The sequence below is a fragment of the Rhinatrema bivittatum genome, chromosome 6 (genome assembly GCF_901001135.1).
Source record: "Rhinatrema bivittatum chromosome 6, aRhiBiv1.1, whole genome shotgun sequence".
NCBI classification, from domain to species: domain Eukaryota; kingdom Metazoa; phylum Chordata; class Amphibia; order Gymnophiona; family Rhinatrematidae; genus Rhinatrema; species Rhinatrema bivittatum.
In genome coordinates, this window is record NC_042620.1 from 97,761,472 (window position 1) to 97,783,657 (window position 22,186).

At 42.9% G+C, this 22,186-nt stretch overlaps 1 protein-coding gene across 12 annotated transcripts in view; it reads right to left on the minus strand.

Moving 5' to 3' along the window:
- Positions 1-22,186, minus strand: part of GRB14 (growth factor receptor bound protein 14) — a 322,152-nt gene that overhangs the window by 57,622 nt on the left and 242,344 nt on the right. For 2 of the 12 annotated variants that reach the window (XR_003857358.1, XR_003857357.1), the window contains exon 15: positions 9,320-10,068. The exons of 9 other annotated variants lie outside the window; for them this stretch is intronic. The gene's annotated coding sequence lies outside the window, so the exon portion shown is untranslated. Of the gene's footprint in view, positions 1-7,745; positions 7,974-9,319; positions 10,069-22,186 lie in introns of all 12 variants that reach the window. One more of the 12 variants, XR_003857355.1, reaches the window with a different exon arrangement.

Consider the following 22,186-nt stretch of genomic DNA (forward strand, 5'->3'; position numbering starts at 1 on the left):
GTATTTTGGTAGTAGATACTGGGAAATGGCATTGCCAATGTGTTTTGGAGGCACAGGGTCAGGGCAGGAGTGTGTACAGTTGGCTTTTAGAAGGCTCTCTGGAGGGATATATCATGTATTTGGGGGTTCAGGGTTAGGGGTATGTACATTGGGGTTTGGGGAGGCTCTCTGGGAGTTGGGTCATATGTTTAGGAGGCTCAGAGCCCCCACACATGACCCATCCCTAGAGAAACGCCCCAGACCCCCTTCCCCATTCACATCCCTGATGATGAGCACCCCAAACACATAATCCATCCCTCAGAGAACCTCCCCGGGCACCCCATACACATACTTGACACATTGGGGTTTCCGGGGAGATTCTCTGAGGAATGGATCACATATTTGAGGGGCTCAGGGATGTGTATGAGGACAGCCTGGGCTCTGGGAAGGATCATATATTTGAGGGGGTTCAAGGTGGGATGTGTATGATGGAGGTCTGTGGAAGCTCTATGGGGGATTAGAGGGGTGTTCAGGGTTGTGTATGGGGCCTCTATATGGGTGTTGGATCCTCTGGAGGAGAATATGTCAATCCATGTGCCATAGCAAGATCCTCAATGTACTGTGGCAGCACTGGCAGGCACATTCATCACCAACTCTCTCCATACCTGGGAACTTTTGATTTCCAGATGCCCTGAGATCATCATAGATTAGCAGGCAGAGAGAAAGGGGGGTTGTTGCACAAAATCTTTCTCCTCACACACACACACACTGTCTCTTAGTCTGTCACACACATACACACACACACACACACACGCGCGCGCGCTCTCACTCACTCACACATGCTTTCATTCATACACACATGCTTTCTCTCAGTCTCTTTCACACACACACACACACACACACACACACACACGCTCTCTGTCTCTTACACAAACACACACATGCTCTCTCACTTGCACGCACACACATGCTCTCTCACTTGCACACACACACACATATATGTGCTCTTTCATTTACACACACATGCTCCCTCTCACTTATACACACACACACATAATCATATTCTCTTTCATTTTTCCCCACTCTTGAAACAGCAGCTGCAATCTCCTTCAACCCCTGCAGTCAACAGGATTACTTCTTGGGGCTGACTCAGGCTCCAGTTCTGGCATTGTGCTCTTACTGCAGAGCAGGCTGCTTCCTAAGGCCTCACTGGAATCATTGGCAGTGCCACAGCACTTCTCCTTCTAAACCTCTCTGAAGTTTCCAGTAGGGTTGTAGCATTCCTCTTTCTTAAAACCTTGCCAGAAATTCCAGCGGGTTCGCAATGCTGCTCCTCTTACTCAGGCTATACTAGCAATTTCGGCATGGCCACGGCACTCTTCTTACTCCTAAAGCCCCACAGGCGGGGCTGCAGTGCTCTTCCTCCTCTTCAGGACAGCTCCACCAGTAATTGCAAAGAGGCCACAGTATTCCTTCTCCTAAGGCCCCAACCAGTGATTCCAGTGGGGCCATGGTGCTCTTCCTCCTTTTCAATGTAGCTCTGCCGGTGATTGCAGAGAAGCTACAGTGCTACTCCTCCTAAAGCCCCACCGATGATTCTGGTGTGGCCTCAGTGTACTTCCTCCTTCTCAGGGCAGCTCCAACGGTGATTCCAGAGAGGTGGCAGTGCTTCTCCTCCCTAAGGCCCTGCAGACAATTCCAACGGGGCTGTACTGCTTCCAATGACAGCGATAGGAGGCATTACCGGCAAATCACTGATGAGTTCCTCCTTAGCCGCACAAGACCGTGTCCTGGCAGATTGCTTTTCCTGCAGCACCCAGAGACCTGGTAATTCCTTTAGAATTCTGGAGTCTCCAGGTCAAATTCAGAGAGTTCCCAGGTATGTCTCTCTCCCTCCCTCTGCAGGGCTGGCACATAAAGTACCATTAGCATTCCTCCTGCTACTGCCAGCAAAAAAAAGGCCCCAGGCTGCTACTACTCCTGAAGGTTAAAAGATAGCACCATAATGCTGCTATCTTTGCCATTGAAAGATGGCCCACACTGCTGCTATCACTGCCGCTGCTGACAAAACAGGAGCTGCTGCCGGCATTACCCCTGGAGTCAACTGAAGAAGAGATCCTGCAGGGCCACAAGTGTTTCCCCTGCAGCCAGCAGCCAAAAAGTCCCTGAAGGGATGCCAGTATTTCTCCTGTAGCTGGCGGCTGATGAGACCCTGCAGCTGGCTGAAGAAGAGAGGCTGAAGCAAGCCTGTGTGACAACCTGCATGTTTGTGTGAGAGTAAGAGAGCCTTTTGTGTGAGAGAAAAAAAAAGTGCATTTTAGTGTGTGAGAGAATCAGAGTGTGAGAGAGAGCCTGTTTGTAAGTACCCGTTTGTGTGTATGAGAGAGTACCTGTTTGTGTGAGAGAGAGCCTGTGTGTGTTGTGTGTGTGTGTGTGTGTGTGTGAGAGAGAGAGCTCCTTGAGTATGTCAGAGAGCCTGTTTGTGTATATGAGTAAGAGTGTGTGAGAGAGCTTGTGTGTGTGATAAAAAGAAAGAATGCTTGTCAGTGTATGAGAAAATGAGTATGTGTATGTCAGAGAGTGAGTGTATGTAAGAGGGAGGATAAGGTTTGTGTGCCCCCCTCCAATTCATGACAATTTCAGGATGACTGGAAATCTAAAATTCCCAGGTATGGAGCATGAGGGATTTTTTACATCCTTATTTTTTTTAATTATTGGGTGTTATTAGATGTATCTGCTGTTTTGAGATATTTTATTGGTGTTTGGTAAATTTTTAAACATTTTATATGCATTATTAATTACTGAATTGTATTCTATTTGTTAGCTGATTTGAAATATCTATTCTTTTTATTGGTATGGTTGATGTTTTATATTTCTTGATTGTATCTGATGGTTAGGTGATATTTCTATTTTTTCCATTGTTGCACTACATGCAGAATCTGGATTGTTGCAGTTTCCAGTTCAGTTTTTGTATGCATGTTTCTATTTATATTTTATGGTCTCTTTATTCTCTATTTGGTGAGTGTCTGTGTTCCTCGTGTGTGACAGAGGTGAGGTATTCTGCTAGCATGTAGGATCTACAGCAGCCTGACTTGTTCTGTGTTCCTAATGGAAGTATAATGAGTATTAGGGCCAGTTGTAATATTTGCCGTGCTATCTTTTCATGGGTAAGGTTATTATGGTGAGTCTGACAGTTAGTGTGTTTTAGAATGGCAGGTTTGCTGTAGGTTCCAAGTACATTTTTGCAGGGTATTGAATTATTACACAGTGCTACTGAGGTGTACTAATTATTAAATAGTGTTAGAGTGTGTGGCACCAGAGTTTGAATATTAGTTTTCTATGGTGAGCAGAAAGGGGAAGTGTCCTAGTTCTCCTCTGTAGCCTTTGTTGAAGGAGCTTCTGTGAATGCAGGTTATTATAGAACTTGAGGTACAGGGTTTATACTGGGATTCTGTCCTACCCTGTATAGACCCCAGACTTTATTCCCAGAAAGAAGCGCTTTATTGATTGATGCTATTGAATAATTTTAGTGGTAGATTTACTAGTTGGTTGAACCTAGCTAGGAGTTTGTTGCATAGAATTCCACTGGCATACATGCCCAGCACTTTATGACAATGGTGCCAAACATTTGTAGTGGTGCCTCCTGTCTCTGCATGGACAATTTGGCAAGAGGGGAGTGTAGGAGAGAGTCATGGGACCCTCACTGGGCTTGAACTAACTAAATACATTTTCTGGTGCACCACCTACTTCAGTAATCATCCTACTCCACTAGCCAAAATGAATTAATGTTGTATTATATCAGCCTAACAGAAACATTTTGTTTTCCAAGACCATCCATCACAATCTAGCCAGATGTTTTATCAATGAGAAACTTCTTTAAATGATCAGGATCACAGAAAACAAACTTATTATCTTGATAACCAATAATATACTTACAAAAATGGCACCAAATCCCACAATCTGGCTTTTCTTTTCCACATCTCCTCGGTATCCCTAGCTAGGTCTGAAAAAATACAAACTCTGATCATAAAATAATGATTCGATACAACGTTTCAAGACCAAGTCTCTGTCCATTTCCAAGGCAAAGGCCACTATTAGGTTTCTTCTACCTTAAACTCATTCTGTGAAGATTCAGGCAAAGCTGAGACATCCAGCCTGTCCATAGACTCCAAGAGTTCGATTTTACTCTCCTCTACTCACATTCTTGCTTTAAAGCAGGAAGAAAATAAAATGTACTTAATGGTGGTATTTGCTGTGATGACATTTTTTATATATCTTGATAATATTTCTTCTCGCCTTCATATGGTAAAATCATTTTCAGTTTGAAAACTTCAAAAACCTCAAATTCTTGTATCTAGAAACCTTTTCCAAAGATTCTACCCTACCCCTAAGAAATAAATTATTTTTAATCAAAGCAGTCTTGTAAAGAAGAGATCTGAGACGACAATGAAATAATTAGGGAATTATGGTGCTTTAGCTTGTTTTCCTGATCTTGAAACAGCTGCATCCCAGAAAAAGCACAAAGTTGAGTTATTCCCCCCCCCCCCCCAAGGAAAAAAGATATCTTCCACTCCTGCCAAGAATAAAGCATGGTCCTCAAGGGAAACTGTCTTGTAAACCTGAGGGGATTATAATTATCCAATGCTAGGCAGCTGCACTGGAGATGGTATCACAGCTTGGGGAAATTTTCCACAAACCTCTTTAAGTGCAATACATTCTTCTAATGAAACCTCCAAATATGGCTGAGACAAAAGCTGATTTGATTCAGAGAAACCCAAGTCAGCAGGCTTTCATCCAACAAGCCCTTCCACGGACAAAACTGTAATGGAGGCCATCACTTCGTCCAACTTCTAACCAGGCAGTAGCTCCTGTTTCTGGAAGGACAGGAAACCCTCAGACAGTAGCGAGGCTTTGCACAACTCACAGCTTAATGAAACACTTGTTAGGGATGCCTTGGTACAATGATAATTTAAGACGCACCAAACAGACCCTCAGGAAATTAGAGAAACAATGGCAGAAATGTAAGTCTTCTGAATCCCTAGGAAAATATAGATCGCTCCTAATAAAATACGGAGCATTAACTAATAAAACAAAAAAGATAACTATGATAAACAGATTCATGGAATAATATTTAATTCTAAACTACTCTTCCATGTTGTAAAACATTTAATTAAGAACCCATCATCTTCCTTCCTGAGAAATTATAAATTCTCAAATGCTGTTTGCAATGAGTATGGCACATCTTTATTAGATAAAATCAATAGGTTGAAATCTTATCTCCCTGTCTATTCTCTCACAAGAGCCCCTGAAGATTCACATAGCCTGGTTAAATGGACTACGTTTGACAGAGTAACAGATCTTGAAATTAACCAAATTATTGCCAAAATTAACCCTGCTATACACCCACATGATCCCATTCCAGCCAATTCCTTGAAACAAGTGCACAATGTTATCACTTCGACAATCACAACCTTAATTAATCTCTCTCTCTCAGAAGAAATTGTACCATCTAGGTTAAAGCAAGCTGTGATAAAGCCAATTCCAAAAAATAAAACTGGTAGAATCGATGACTGGGACACTCTAGGCCCATATCCAACTTTTATTTTCTCTCAAAAATACTGGAAAAAGCTGTGGTATCTCAACTTCTGAATTATTTGGAAGATCAAGATATTCTTTTCCCTAATCAATTTGGATTTAGGAAACATCATTCATTTGAGACTTTACTCCTTTCCTTAATAGACTCTGTTTTACAAGAATTTGATTCTGATGAATCTTATTTTCTTGTGCTAATTGATTTAACAGCTGCCTTTGACACTGCGTGCGCAAGTTATAAAATTGGGCGTACATGTGTGCGAGCCGGGTAGCACGCGCACATGTACACCCGCGTGCAGGTCTTAAAATTTATCCCAATGAGAGAACATAAGAATCTTAAGACAATGTACAGACTATTATGAGGTATTTGTTATATTATTTTCCTGTATTACTTGCATGAAGTTTTAGATCTTTCGTAAGCATTTTAATATGTATTGAAACATTTCATTTATTTTGAGATATGTTAATCCCTGCTTATGAAAACGACCTATGTAAACTGTCAAGATTTGTTGATTAATAGTTATGAATGTTACTTCTGTAAACTGTTGTGATCATTATATGGAACAATGGTATATAAAACATCTAAATAAATAAAATAAATAAATGCCAACTCATGATCTGGCTCTTCTCAGTTTATCCCAGAGTTGTATGGAACCATCAAGAGGATCAACAAATCCAGCGTGCTTCCAAAACTGTGATAGTTGAAGATGGATAAGCACATATCTTAGCCTTCCTTTTCTTACCCATCTTCAAATTAATAATAAAGAAAATAATGGTGGAATTTCATTCTTATTTCTTGCTTTAAAAATTGTTTTTCTTGTGTTTTGAGTCTTGTTTTTCCCCATTATTAATGGGCTTGTAGAATGCCTGAGAGTTGTATTGTTTTTCTTAGGATTTTTATCTTTTCTCTACTTGTAATTATCTTGTGGCTTCTTTTTCTATAACAAGTTATTTGTAATTAATTTCAATAATTGAATAGAGAGAATGTTTAAAAAAAAAAAAAAAAGACTTTGGTAATTGATACAGGACATAAGGGACCCCTACTTCATTTACATAAAGAAGAACCTCACTTTGGCAAGTGATTTAAAAGGTTGAATGAAACCCCAAGCCAGATTTTTTCGAATGTACTCAGTCATGGTCTTAGTTTCAGAACCAAACAAGGGATATGGTGGTATAATTCCAGAGAGCAGCATAATGGCACAGTCATAATCCTAAAGCCAGTCTCCACTAAAAACATATTAAAGGCAAGGTATTGTATTGGAAGGTCTGGGGGTATCACCTCTACAGAGTTCACAAGGGTGGAATCTATAAAACTCAATTTCAGAAAACAGGAAGAAAATCAGGATGTGGACCAAGAGATAATCTGTCCCAACCACCATTCAGTGAGTGAGCTATGTAACTGAAGACACGACAACCCCAAGAGAATGGCACAGGAAGGAAATTCAAGGATCCATAATGAAATAGTTTCAGAGTTTCATATAACCACTAGTAAATTTAGGTCCAGTGTGTCCCACTATGTTCCATCTTCCCTTTATCCAATGGACAACCATTGACAGCAACAATGAGGACCAATGTAGGATTTGGTTGAATAGGAAGTCCGTGCAAGTGAACAAATCCTGGCTGATAAAATTCCTCACTGCTACAGTGAAAGAGAATAAAAGCTTCCACAGATCCCAATGGCCAACTCAAGGAAATTGGGACTGGGAGACACTGGACCACCTGATTCAGAAATACTGATAAAGTCAAAAGCAATCTACTTTTGTGACACTGATTGTACATGTTGATCTGACCTAGGCTTGTGTGGACAATTCCCAACCAAGTGTCTGAGACCAGCACAAAAAAGGGAGAGACCCAGCTGCATCTTGCAATTTTTCTCCATCTGAGAAAGAAGAGTGACAATATGGCCCAGTTCCATAGGTTTCTCAACCAGTGAAGCAAGGTTAGCCCATTGGACTGCATGGGGTATAGGGCTCATGTTGGAAGGCTGAAGCTCTGATCATCGTTCTTGGATATGGGCATCCAGGCACAGACACAAGACATCCAGTTCAAAAGGCAATTCCCAGCAGGTCCACTTGTCCTTGATCTGGTCTACCAAACTGTTCCAGAAGGTTAAAACAAGGGCCTTATTATTTCAAATCATCTCTGTTGTGACAGTACAGAATTCCACCACTTACAGCCCAATGATGCAGGTTCCCTATTTCATGTGGAGAAGAGAGGTAGAGGCTGAAGTCAAATGGCCTGAGTCCTCAAAAACACTTTTAAATGCTGAGACAAAAGCATTCTAGTCTGAAATCAAGCAGTTCTCTTTTTCCAAACGCAGAGATGTCCTGGTCAAGACTTCTCCATTTACTTAGTGAAAGTATATATGCCACATCTGACTTGTGATCAGGAAAATGGGTGACCTGCAAGGCAAAATATATAGAACACTGGTTCAAAGACCCTGAACAGGATTTTGGATCTCCAACAAAACACAGGAAGGTTCTAGCCACATTTCCTTAAGTGGACACCATATCTTCAGGAGGTAATTTTATAAAAGCAGCAGGAGGCATTTGCTGTGATTGCAAGTCCCAGGGCCTGCAAGGCCACAGTTTGGAAATTATAGGTAAATGCATTGAAATGTTATTGCAGGCTTTCCATGCATTAGCTGAGATCTCCCAGAAGATTATCCTGGACTGCCAAATCTGTGGCCAGCTCAGCAGAGTCAATTGTGGTCAGATCTCGATATGACAATTAGCTGCTGAAAGTTTGGAGAGACAGGACCAGGCAGACTGGCAAAGAAAAGGATGGATACTTTGTAGAAAAGCCAAGGCATTTACTAGCAACAGCAGCTAGACATCTTCTGCCTGCACAACCACCTTCCCCTCGGGTTGAGCCCTCAGGTGTTTGTGGCCAGCGAGACATGGGTAGCAGGGCTAGGCCCCAAACCAAGGCAAAGAGCAAGTGCATGGAACAAGCAAGAAACTGGAGCCCAGCAAGAAACCAGGAGCACAAAAGGAGCCTAGCAAGAAACGCTGGCATCAAGAACAAGAGATGTCAGTCTTCCAGCTTCTGATATCAGGAAGTAAGCCAGAGGACCAAGCTTTGGCAATTAGTTGATAAAAGGCCTGAATACAAATACATATCCAGACAGGAAATAAAATGAGGATTAAAGAACTGAAAGGGCTGAGCACATAGCCCAAGTAGCTGGCTGCACCCTCTACAAGCTGGAGGCACATTTACAATCAGATCTTCTCAGGGTCCCTTGAAGGGAATACATCTTACACTGGAGGAAGGGATATATATATAACCCCTTTTTTTTAGGAATAGCAACTCCCTTCAGGGCATACAACTAATTTATATCTTCTGGGGCTTCTCCAGCTAACATGTTCCATCCCACACTGACTCTCAATTCATAGGGGGAATTCTTTTTATGGAGGGAAGTTCTCACTTATGGCCCAGACAAGGAAAAAGGTCATAAATGTGTTTATATACTGTGGTGGTGCTTCCCACATGGTGAGAGGCTGTAATAAGCAGACAGGACCAGGTCTAGGTGTTAAATAAATGTTTACAGATTGGTAACAATAAATTAAAGTCCATTATCCAGAACTGTGAGTTTTACAACTGATTGATGGTACATTGGTATGTAGGTAGGTGTCCTTAATTCAGACCTCTGGGTACAGCCCATGGTGATTTTAACTGTGCAGACTCTCCCAGCGGCTGTCTGGGAAGCCTAGTGGAGGTATCCCCAGATTTTCTGTAAAAATCCTACCTTTAGACATCTTCTTCTCCTTGCACACCCAGCTTGTCCTGGTTCCTTGGGAGGAAATCCAGATGGGATCTCCTGATTCTTGTTCTTCCTTCCTTTAATTTAGTTGTTCCTTTCATCTTTGATTGCTCTTTTTTCCTGGGGACTCTTCTTGGGGAAAAATCGGTGGGATCAGGCAAAGTCTATACTCTGAAATCCCAGTGGGGTAGGAGGATCCAAAAACGTCCCCACTCTGCTACAGTCCGAAAGAATACTTTAAAGCTTAAACAGGATATCTTTTTCCTTTTATTTTTTTCAATTATCATAAACATGAAAAATAATAAGATATATTCTGATTGTTACAGAAGAAAAAAGAAAAAAGAAAAAAAATATATTGGGCAAAGATATTACAATCCAATGTAAACCCATATAACAAACAGAATTTGAGCCCACATCTAGGGGAAATAAAGATGGAAAATACAAACTCCAGACTGCAACAATTAATACAATTTATGGCTCCCCCCCCAAATCAAGTGACCTGATCAATTTGTGAAACAGACGATTTATCAATTAGAAAAGTCTCTAAATGAGATGGATCTAAGAACACATAAGTATTACCTTGATACTTGCAGGGAAACTTAAGGAAAAAAGTAGCTCCCAGGGAGAACGTTCGCTACTTAAGGGAAAGAAATAACTTCCTTTGATGTTGTGTTTCATGGGAAAAGTCTGGATACACAAAAACCTTTTGACCACAAAATTTCACATCTTTGAATCTGAAATATAACTTAAACATTAATTCTTTATCCATGTCGGCAACGTAAAGAAACCAACAAATATGATGTATTTTTCGAATACTGGTATATAAAAACAATTAAATAAAATAAGTCAATAAATAAACAAAGTAGCTCTGTTAGTTATGGTGAGGTAGATTTTAAAAGGTGCGCGTGTGTCCATGTGCGTGCGCTTCCCGGTGCACACACATGGATGCACTGATTTTATAACATTCGTGCGCCGGTGCACACATGTTATAAAATCCGTGGGCCGCGTACCCATGCACGCCAGATTTTATAATCCACACATGCATGTGCGGGTGGCGCGCGCAGGGAGGTCTAATTTTATAAAAGTACGTGTGGCGACAAGATCAGGCCTCTCCCAGTTCCCTACCCATACTTCCTCCTTCTTCCCCACCCCCAAAACCCTTTCACCTACCTTTTATATTTTTTATTTTTTTGCTTGCTGCTCTGTGGAGCAGAAGCAACTTGTGTGTGCCGGCTGACTTCCAGTGCACGCTTCCCTGTCACAGCGGCAAATGGCTGCTGTATCGGCCGCTTTCAGCACCGCCCCTCCACACCCCCCGGACCGCCCCTTTCTCTGGGCCTGGCACTTCAGCGTGTAACAGGTGTTATGCGCAAGGCTGGGCTCCTTTGAAAATGCATGCAGTACGAGCAAGGCCCGGCCACACGCTGAACCCCCGGGATTTACATGCATCGGGCATTTAAAATCTACCCGTGTATCTTGGGAATCCTGAACATAACATCCTGATACATCAATGTTATCATTTATAGCAAGAACATGAGTTCACCCTTCAGGACCCTCTACATGCTTTGGTTCAGGAAGATAACACTTGGACAACTTTATTTCTTTATCCTGAACTTTATTTCTATATCTTCAGCTATATATTTTTAAACAATTATATCAGTATCACTAATCTAGTTTTAGGGAAATGCACAAATCTTAGATTTGTATACCTCATAACATTATCTAGTTGCTCAATTTTATTATGCAATAATAAACTATATTTTAGACTCGCAACTTTCATAGATTGTACATTTTTTATAGATTGGTTATTGCTAACCATCTGACCCTCAACCACAGTTACTCTGTGTTCCAAGTCCAAAAATGTATTAGAGGCAACCAAGGAATATAAACACAATTGAGAAACAGGATGGAGCAGAGCAGATTCCATTCTTGAAACTGCTTTCCAAATGTCTCTGAGGGTCACATTCAATAGTTCATCCATGTCTCCTGGCAAATATGACTTGCTATCCAAAATCTGATTAACAGGTTTTAGAATTGGGACCAAAGCTCCTAAACCTTCAGCTCCCAAATGCTCTTGCAAATTAAAGGAGGGAATTTGTTCATGAGTCTGTGCAATTGGAGAGCTAGTAGGTAAAGATAGGAAAATTAAGCAGAGGTCCTTCTTGTAGTTTCAAATCCATTTGACCAGTTTTAGAGGAAGTTCCAGGTGTTGTTACAACCCCAGAAGATCCCAAACGGGGTACAGGGGAAGTAGACCAACCACCTACACTCAAGGAAAGTTCACCTGTTTCTCCCAAATCTTCCTTCCCATGATCTTCCATCTGGGCAGAAACATTTGTAAAATGATGGTCCAGTGATCCTTTAGTAGGGGTAAAAACTTGGGGACCTGAGAGCTGTCCCTTTCTTTTTTTTCCCCATTCCAACAGAGTAAGAAAAACGTCAGAAGGGGGCATGCCTCTTTGGCGTGTGGCTTCAGCATGACGGCGGCAGTGTGCTGCAGGTCAGCCGCTTAAGTCCTAATATGAATCAGGACCCCAGATGTTCACCTCTGTGTCTGATGGTCTGGCCTGAGGGCAAAAGGTGCAGTCAATCAAGCAAGCAATCCCTAAGTAATGCCACAGGCCAGCTGTTTAAGCCCTAATACGAATCAGGACCCCGGATGTTCACCTCCGTGCCTGGTGGTCTGGCTGGAGGGCAAAAGGTGCAGACAATCAAGCAGACAATCCCTGGGTAATGCCCCAGGCCAATCGCTTGTCCTAATACAAATCAGGACCCCAGATGTTCATCTCTGTGCCTGATGGTCTGGCCAGAGGGCAAAAGGTGCAGTCAATCAAGCAGGCAATCCCCCTGGATATCTCTTCTGCCTTCACTGTCTCTTTCAGCAGGATCCATCACTAGTGCTTGCCTACCAAGGGTTTAGAATAGGCTCACAGGTCTTTAGTCCCCTGGTGAGAGCCATTTTGCCCCTAAAGGTTATCAGTCTTACCAATATATCTCTCTGTAAATTCTAAGCAGGACCCTCAGGAAGGGATTGCACTGGGAGGTATCACTTCTAAAATAAACTCCTTTGGGTGAAGCTGGGAGGCCCCACCAGAGTGTTGAAAAAATACATCTTTACCCTCTGACTGCTTGCTCAAACTGAACCCCCATGAACATTAGAATGGCTAGGCTAAATAGCATTGAGATATCCAATCCAGAACCTCCAATAGGGATGAACAGAGAAGGATGGATGGCATTTCACACAGAGGTAGATTTTAAAAGTGTTGCTCGCGTTAAAACAGCCACATGCACACATATGCATGCCATGTGCGATCAACGCAAATTTTAAGAATCCACGAAGTTCATGCATACTTAACCATGCGCATATCAAGAATAAGAGGGTAGAAAATGGGCAGGGCATGGGCGGGGCATTGGCATTCTGGGGCGGGGGTAAGACTTATGCACAAAACTCTGAATTTTAAAAAAGCTGACCATGGCGTGTGTCTGTGTGCTATCTGCGTAACTTTGCTGAAGGTCCTGATGGGGAGCAAGTCTAGAGATCTTGAGTTTTAGGGCTTTCAGCACAATCTGAAGGTTCAGGGTCAAGCAGGAGGCTTACAGGATGAAGAACCAGAGGGGTCTTGAAGACCTCAATGTCAACTGGATAAACTGGTGGATTAATTGAAAATCCGATTTTTCCTTTGCACGAGCATGTTTTAAAATCTGCCTGCATATGCGCATAAAAGCTGCTAATGCCCTAGCAGAAATATGCGTTGGACATTTAGTCGAGCTGCCTCTTAAGATTATGCGCACAATTACGTGCAGCAATGGGATTTTAAATGATACACGTGTACTTGCATGCACAATATAAAATCGCAGAGTATCTCCATTCATGCGCCAATATGTGCGTTTATGGGCGCATGCACGTCCCCTTGAAAATTAGCCAGTAAATGTGTTCTAAGGTCAGGGACAATGATATCTAGTGGCCAGACCAAGAGGGACTGACTCATATCGTTAAGGAGGGAAGCCATGAGGAAAGGTCCACTCTCCTGTATTAAATGTTAGTGCGTTGGCTCTGTGGGTAGATTAAAATGTAACACTTGGTCCAAAGCAGGTATTAGCCTGTACCAACTAACAGCCTCTGACCCTTATTTAGCATACACACTAGGACCTGTGTACATAGGCTGCTATTCGGGATGAGCACTGGCTTTATTGCATGCTAAACTTAAGTGCACAGGCCTATTAATTTGAGGAATATGTTTGTTCATTCCCTGACAAAAGGTTGGTGGTCCAAGAAATATGATTTTAGAACACAAATAATAAAGGCCAGCGTTTATTTTTTAACTCTTATCATAAATTACCTTGATTGCAAGCAACTATAACCACAGGGCACTAGGGATGTGCAGAGCAAAATTTTATGTTCATATTTTTTATGTCCGAAAGGGGGTCCCACTTGCGGCCAATATGGACATAAAAAAAATCCAATGAGTTGGGTATATGTACATATGTGCAAAAAAAAAAATTAAACCCCCTCACCCTCCTTAATCCCCCCCCCAGACTTACCACAACTCCCTGGTGATCGAGCGAGGAGTGAGGACGTCATTTCTGCAATCCTTGGCGAGAAGCATGTGACGTCGGTGGCACGTCGAGTGACGCGGCGTCACGTGATTCCCGGCTCGTTCGCGCCGGACGGCTCGTTCGGCCCAAAAAGAACTTTTGGCCAGCTTGGGGGGGCCTCCTGACCCCCCCAAGCTGGCCAAAAGAACTTTTGGCCAGCTTGGGGGGGTCAGGAGGCCCCCCCAAGCTGGCCAAAAGTTTTTTTTGGGCCGAACGAGCCGTCCGGCGCGAACGAGCCGGGAATCACGTGACGCCGGCGTCACTCGACGTGCCGCCGACGTCACATGCTTCTCGCCAAGGATTGCAGAAATGGCGTCCTCACTCCTCGCTCCATCACCAGGGAGTTGTGGTAAGTCGGGGGGGGGGGGGATTAAGGAGGGTGAGGGGGTTTATATTTTTATTTTGGCTCAACAATCGCGATTTCCCACATATCGAACATATCTATGTTCGATATGTGGGAAATCCGATCGTTTATGTCGAATCAATTTTTTAAGTAAAAAAAAAATATGAGTTGCGTTTTACTAATGCGGTCAATCCGAATGCACACCCCTACAGGGCACTAATTCTATAGATATGCCATTTTTTAGGACTTTAATTGTTCAGAATGTTCATGTTGTGTGCTTCTTCTCAAAGGTTCATGAGAATAAAGATTCCAGAATTAATTTAAAACCAGCACTTTTTATCTTAGAATACCAATATTCCTGCTGAGATGCAGCATTTCTTAACAGTTAATGCTTTCTGAATAAGGTATATTTGTTAAATTATTATGGGACAAGTCTGAGACAAATGTGAAAAGGTGATTTTTGGTTCATAGTCAAGCTAAATGAAAAGCTGATTTTTTTTTTTTTTTTGTGCAATACCTCAAGGCTGCTGCCAGATTTTAATTTATTCTCTGGGGACGTGGTTTCAAGCAGAGGAATCTAGCACCAATCTGTGTGAAAGTACCTTAGAAACGGTTCTGAATAGATATGTAAATGAACTGTTTTTAACCCATAAGAAAAGTTAAATCATATACTGGTCTTCCCAAAGGAGATAAAAGAGCTGTAAAGGAAATCTTTACCAGCTTTTACCCTTTAACAAGAATATAATGTTTGACACATTAAGTGCAAGTATACCTGCTATTCCCAAGTGGATGAACCAGTTCCATAAACCTGGGAGAAATGAGAATTTTTCGTCTGACAATTAACTATTATAGCAATTTCATGGATGATGAAAGGTGAATGAAGATGAGCAAAGTCAAAGTGATGTGCATGATAACAAGGGTCCTTCCCATTAAAGCTTTGGAATGTAGTAGTAGAGTTGAGGCATCTGAGGTCATCAGCTACTGATGAAATACAGTCAGTTCTTCTCAATGCTGATTTTTAGAGTCACAGAGAACATGAGGTTTAACATAGAGGTTGAAGGAACTGTTATACAGGATAACTAGGTAGTTATAGTTCACGTATAGAAAACATCAACAAATACTAACTCCATACATTCTGACTATAGCTAACTAATATAGGAGCAAAACATTCAGAAATCCCTTGAATGATGACCTAAACTATTTTAGGGGTACTTTAGTAGCAGCTCACATAAACTAGGCAGCAAATATATGGATAAGTTACACCAGTTTTTAGAGTTAACTTAAGCATATAAATTCATTTTGAAAATTATCCCATCAAAACTCCACACACACAATTATACATGCCAAAAAAATAGGCATTGAAATAGGGTTGGGCCACCCAGGTCCTGGCCCATCCCACCTTTCAGCTGCACCATCCCAGAACTGTTGGTGCCAGCATTGGCACCACACAGATCTCTACATTCTCATGCTTTTCTTGCAATACATGCAGATTAGTGCAAGAATATAGGCACCTGCATGGTTCTCTGAAAACTTGAACCACATGACATGCTGATATGCATGTCTTGTAAGAACAACATGAAAATGTAGAGAGCCATACAGTGTCAACACCAGCACCTCCAGGACTGTAGGAGAGATGACACTGCAAAGTAAAGTTGCTAGGGAAGAAATGATAGGATGGCTGAGAAGGGTCCAAGGCTTGAGTCAGACTAAGCTGGAGGTTGGATGTTGCCCGGAGAGGGAGCCAGGCTAACTATGAGGGGAACCAAGGTTGAAGGTTGGCTGGAGAGTCTGAGGCTGAAGACTTCTTGAGAGGGTGGTCTAAGACTGGAGGCTAGCTGGGAGGAACTCAAGGCTGAAGATTTACTGGGGTGGGAGGGGGTGCCTGAGGATGGAGATTGGCCAGGAAAGGAATGAAAATAGAGACTAGCTGAGGGGTTTCTGAGGCTGGAGGTGCATTTGGGAGTATCCAAGGCTATAGACTAACTGCTAGTTGGGGGGAGGAGGAGGGTCAAAGCTGGCTAGAGGGTTTGAGACTGGTTAACTGTGGGAAGAGGTTAGGGCTAGAGGATGACTGGCTACCTGGAGGGTTACTTTATCGCATCACTTGACACACTAATACATCAGGCATCAGTTTACACATTGCATGTCATTTTACATATGGTGTGTTATTTTTTTTTGTTTATATATGCTGGTTTCCTGCCTCACCAAGCTGCCTCTTTGAGAGTGTGTCAGAGTTAGAGGAGAAGAGGAGCTTTGTGAGTAGTTAGAGGTGTAGGCATTGGTTAGAGGAGTTCATTAGTCTCCACCTTCACGGCCTGGGACGCCGCCGACTCTGGGGCCTTGCTCTTCGCGGCGGGAGTGCCGCCACTGTAGACTTCGCCTCTGCTTCCCCCTTCGCGGCTGGGAAGCCACCACTGATGCTCCTCTTTGCGGCCCTGGCACCGTCACCGACTTCCTCCACCTTCGAGGCAGGAATGCCGCCGCCGACTGCTGCTGCCTGTCCCCAGGCCTCAGTTCAATATTTAAAGGGCTAGCAGCGGGAAAAACCCGTGGCCCCACCAGATGACCTCATCAGTCGTCGCCTTCACCAGCCATATAAAAGGGCTCTCTTCCACTTCCTCAGGGCCTTCAAATTGGGTCTCATAGTTGTCAGTGGCTGTTCTCCGGTCAAGGTCCTCCATGGTGTCCTTGTGTCTAGATGGCTTCTCATTTGATGTTCCATATGTTCCTGATGTTCCTGGTCTCTTTCATCTGATGTTCCTGGTCCTGTTCCTTGGAGCTCCTTCATTGTCTCTTCGGTGTCCTGATGTTCCATGTCCTGAAGTTCCGACGTTCCATGTCCTGAAGCTCCTGTTCCATGTTCTGTGTTCCAGTCCTGGTCCTGATGTCCCTGTCTCTGGCTCTTCATCCTGCTTCCAGGCACCCTGCTTGTCCACCTTTCCTGGGATGCCACCGTCGTGGTCCATCTGGCCTCACGCACTCGTCATTCCCAAGCGGCAGGTCTGGAATGGCTACTGAGTGGTTGGAGGGCTACTCTTGAGACCAGCATTGTGTTGCTGGGTCGCACCGGTGCGTGCAGGTCCAGTGGAGGTCTGAGCCTGCCTTGTTCCAGTTCCTGATGTTCCACGCCTTGATCCTGGTCCAGTCTTGTTCCAGCTTCCCCGTGCCTGAACACTGTATCGCTCCATGGTGAGACCACACCTTGAATACTGTGTACAATTCTGGTCGCCGCATCTCAAAAAAGATATAGTTGCAATGGAGAAGGTACAGAGAAGGGCTACCAAAATGATAAGGGGAATGGAACAGCTCCCCTATGAGGAAACGCTGAAGAGGTTAGGACTTTTCAGCTTGGAGAAGAGACGGCTGAGGGGGGATATGATAGAGGTGTTTAAAATCATGAGCGGTCTAGAACGGGTTAATGTGAATCAGTTATTTACTCTTTCGGATAATAGGAAGACTAGGGGGCACTCCATGAAGTTAGCATGGGGCACATTTAAAACTAATCGGAGAAAGTTCTTTTTTACTCAACGCACAATTAAACTCTGGAATTTGTTGCCAGAGGATGTGGTTAGTGCAGTTAGTGTAGCTGTGTTTAAAAAAGGATTGGATAAGTTCTTGGAGGAGAAGTCCATTACCTGCTATTAATTAGTTGCCAGAGGATGTGGTTAGTGCAGTTAGTGTAGCTGTGTTTAAAAAAGGATTGGATAAGTTCTTGGAGGAGAAGTCCATTACCTGCTATTAATTAAGTTGACTTAGAAAATAGCCACTGCTATTACTAGCAACAGTAGCATGGGATAGACTTAGTTTTTGAGCACTTGCCAGGTTCTTATGGCCTGGATTGGCCACTGTTGGAAACAGGATGCTGGGCTTGATGGACCCTTGGTCTGACACAGTATGGCATGTTCCTATGTTCCTATGTTCAATTACCTGATTTCGTTATCCGTGTTTCTTGTGTATCATCTGTTTACCTTTACCTTTGACTTTTGTGTTTATCTGCGTGTGAAAGAAGAGTGTTAGTTTTTGTGCATTTGCTTAGTTTGTCAGTCTGTCCCTTTGTGTAGAGGTGAAGTGGATGAGTGGTGAGGAGTGGACGAATGGTGAGGAGTGGAAGAATGGTGTAGTGAGTATTGTGGTGAGGAAAGGATGGATTGTGGGCATGGGAAAAGAAGAGAGGAGAGGAGGGAGGGAAGAGAGGGGAGCAGGGATGAGGATGGTAAGAGTGGTAGGAGGAGTAGGAGTAAAGATAGGAAGGAGGGAAGGGATAGGAGGAAGAGGGAGGGGCAAGGGCATGGGTAGATGAGTGTGGAGGGAGGAGGACAGCAGGATAGGGCTAGACAGAGAGGATGGCAGGGCAGATGCAGGAGGGGATAGAAGAAGGGAGGGAAGTGGGCAGTGGGAGCCAGAGCAAGGACACTGACTCCCCCTCTCTGGAAGAGGAAGTGGCAACCCGATCCTCCAGCAGCCAAGCAGCAGTTCAGCCACGGCTATGCGCCCACAAGTTTAGCATGGAGGACAACAAGCAGCTTATAGCCAACATCCTGGAAAATTAGCTCCTGCTCTTTGGCAACTGGACTTTAACCACCCCCATGACTGCCAAGGACCAGATATGGAGGACTATCACACATGCCATATCATGACACAACAGTATCAAGAGGACTGGAGAGCAGGTGGCCCAATGCTACTAGAACGTCAAGGCGCGATTAAAGAATAAGGTGGAAAGCAGAAAAAAATACATGTGCCATACAGGAGAAGGACCCCCTTGCCCAGTCATCCTGATGTGCTAGCACTTGGCTTCCCCTTCCCTCCATCCCTGCCTCCCCCAAAAACTTGTCTTAATCTAATGCCCCTCCAAACCACCACTTCCTCCCCATCACCTAATGTTCTCCACGCTTCCATCCAAGACCTTAACAGAAAGGCCCATGAAAGGTACTGGGTGGGAGAGCATCAGGTGCCGGGTGGAGGAGGTGTAAACTATATGCAGATAATTATGTGGCTATAATGTAGCTGGATAAGTGGCTGAATATGGCACATTAGTTGCTTAGTGTGATAACTTGACAGTTGTAGGGTATGTGAATTTTCAGAAGGTATTTGACAAAGTCCCTCATGAGAGGCTTCTAAGAAAACTAAAAAGTCATGGGATAGGAATCGATGTCCTTTCGTGGATTACAGGCTGGTTAAAAGACAGGAAACAGAGAGTGGAATTAAATGGTTAATTTTCTCAGTGGAAAAGGGTAAACAGTGTACTTGTGCACTGTGCTTTTCAATATATATATATATATATATATATATATATATAAATGATCTGGAAAGGAATACAATGAGTGAGGTTATCAAATTTGCGGACGATACAAAATTATTCAGAGTAGTTAAATCACAAGCGGATTGTGATAAATTACAGGAAGACCTTGCAAGACTGGAAGACCGGGCATCCAAATGGCAGATGAAATTTAATGTGGACAAGTGCAAGGCGTTGCACATAGGGAAAAATAACTCTTGCTGTAGTTACACAATGTTAGGTTCCATTTTAGGAACTACCACCCAGGAAAAAGATCTAGGCATCGTATTGGATATTACTTTAAAATCGTTGGCTCAGTGTGCTGCAGCAGTCAAAAAAGCAAACAGAATGTTAGGAATTATTAGGAAGGGAATGGTTAATAAAACGGAAAATGTTATAATGCCTCTGTATCGCTCCATGGTGAGCCGCACCTTGAATACTGCATACAATTCTGGTCACTGCATCTTAAAAAAGATATAGTTGTCATGGAGAAGGTACAGAGAAGGGCAACCAAATTGATAAAAAGGATGGAACAGCTCCCCTATGAGGAAAAGCTGAAGAGGTTAGGGTTGTTCAGCTTGGAGAAGAGACGGCTGAGGGGGGATATGATAGAGGTCTTTAAGATCATGAGAGGTCTTGAACGAGTAGATGTGAATCGGTTATTTACACTTTCGGATAATAGAAGGACTAGGCGGTGTTCCATGAAGTTAGCAAGTAGCACATTTAAGACTAATCGGAGAAAACTCTTTTTTCACTCAATGCACAATTAAGCGTGGTTATTGCAGTTAGTGTAGCTGGGTTCAAAAAAGTCCATTAACTGCTATTAATCAAGTTGACTTAGGGAGTAGCCACTGCTATTAGTTGCATCAGTAGCATGAGATCTTTTTGGTGTTTGGGTAATTGTCAGGTTCTTGTGACCTGGTTTGGCCTCTGTTGGAAACAGGATGCTGGGCTTGATGGACCCTTGGTCTGACCCAGTATGGCAATTTCTTATGTTCTTATGTTTTTATATGGCTTTTAAGGATGGACCTCAGGATATATAATATAGTAGTATAGAGAAGGTGGTGTATAGTATACCCACTAATCATGTACACAGCTGTCTCTTAAGCAGGCAAGACTTACATGCTTTCAATATGTTCCACAGCAGCAGGACACCTCACACAATAGCAGCTGTGACTGTGTACTGTTTAGATACATTGGAACACACTTAAAGCTGTCGTTACAGGTGTGCTACTCCCACACTCTATGCTTGCATACCACAAGTGAAGCTAGAGCTATTTGGCCTTAAAATACAGATACTAGGAACAATGTGTGAGGCCATTTTCTAACCACCTACACATTACCATACCTGTAACTTCCAGCCTAAAGAGAGGAAGCACAGTATTGTATGTGGCTAAAGCCAGTGTGTGCTCATTGGGTGCACAGATTGTACATGTTCTGCTATATGCATTGGTGTGATAAGGAAGAAAATCACCAGACCTACATCGCCCCCAGACTCTGATATATTTATTATTATTATTTTTATTTAAAGTTTTTTCTAGACTGACATTTGTTGGGAATATCACATCAGTTTACATGGAACAGGAAATGCAGCATATATGCTTTACAATGAACTGTTAACATCAATACATAACATAGGGCAGGTTGCTTAAATAACAAGAGTTGAACTATATAAATAATGTATGTAAAATAAGTATAGAGTTAACATATAAAATATAAATTGATAATCAAATAAATACATGGAGATCAGAAGAGCTAACCATAGACAGAGGCTTACACAGCATAGCATATCACTCACCCAAACACACCCAGACACGCAAATATATGTTAGGGAATTGTAGTTTACAGACTCCCTTCAGCACTTTGGGAACCAACAGAGTCTATAAATTGCTGTTACTGACCTGTTCATTTTCAACCATCAATAATGTTTGTGCCAAGATTGACCCTACCTGCTAAAGAGGAAGTCAGTTATAACTACTCACAGAAGAATGTCTAAAAAAGGACTGGATAAGTTCCTAGAAGATAAAGCCATAAACTGCTATTATGGCAATTAATAAGCAGTAGTAGCTTGTGGTCTGTCTAATGTTTGGGTACTTGTCAGTTACTTTTGACCTGGATTGGCCACTGTTGGAAACAGGATACTGGGCTTGATGGACCCTTAGTCTGACCCAATATGGCATTTCTTATGTTATGTCTATACCAGGCAGCTTGACAAACATCTGTTGGAAGCATATATATGCTCAATGATTCTTCTTTGTAACAGACATGGGCCTCAGGAGTAAAAAAAATGCCTGTAATTTAACTAAACAACAATGAAAGTAAAGAAGACATCATGCCTTCCTCATGATGCCTCTGTAGTTTGACTATGCCTTTTTTACCATGGCAGTCTTCAGAAAGAGGCTTGTTGTAAGCTCATGAGTTCATTAGCTGACAAAACCTTCTGTTGCCTTAATTCTGTACACAGAGCTGATGATTATCCCCTTGTACAGGTCCTTGGTGAGGCCTCACCTGGAGTACCCTGTTCAGTTCTGGAGACCGTATCTCCAAAGAGACAGAGACAAGATGGAAGCAGTCCAGAGAAGGGCACCCAAAAAGGTGGAGGGTCTTCATCAAATGACTTATGAGGAGAGATTGAAGA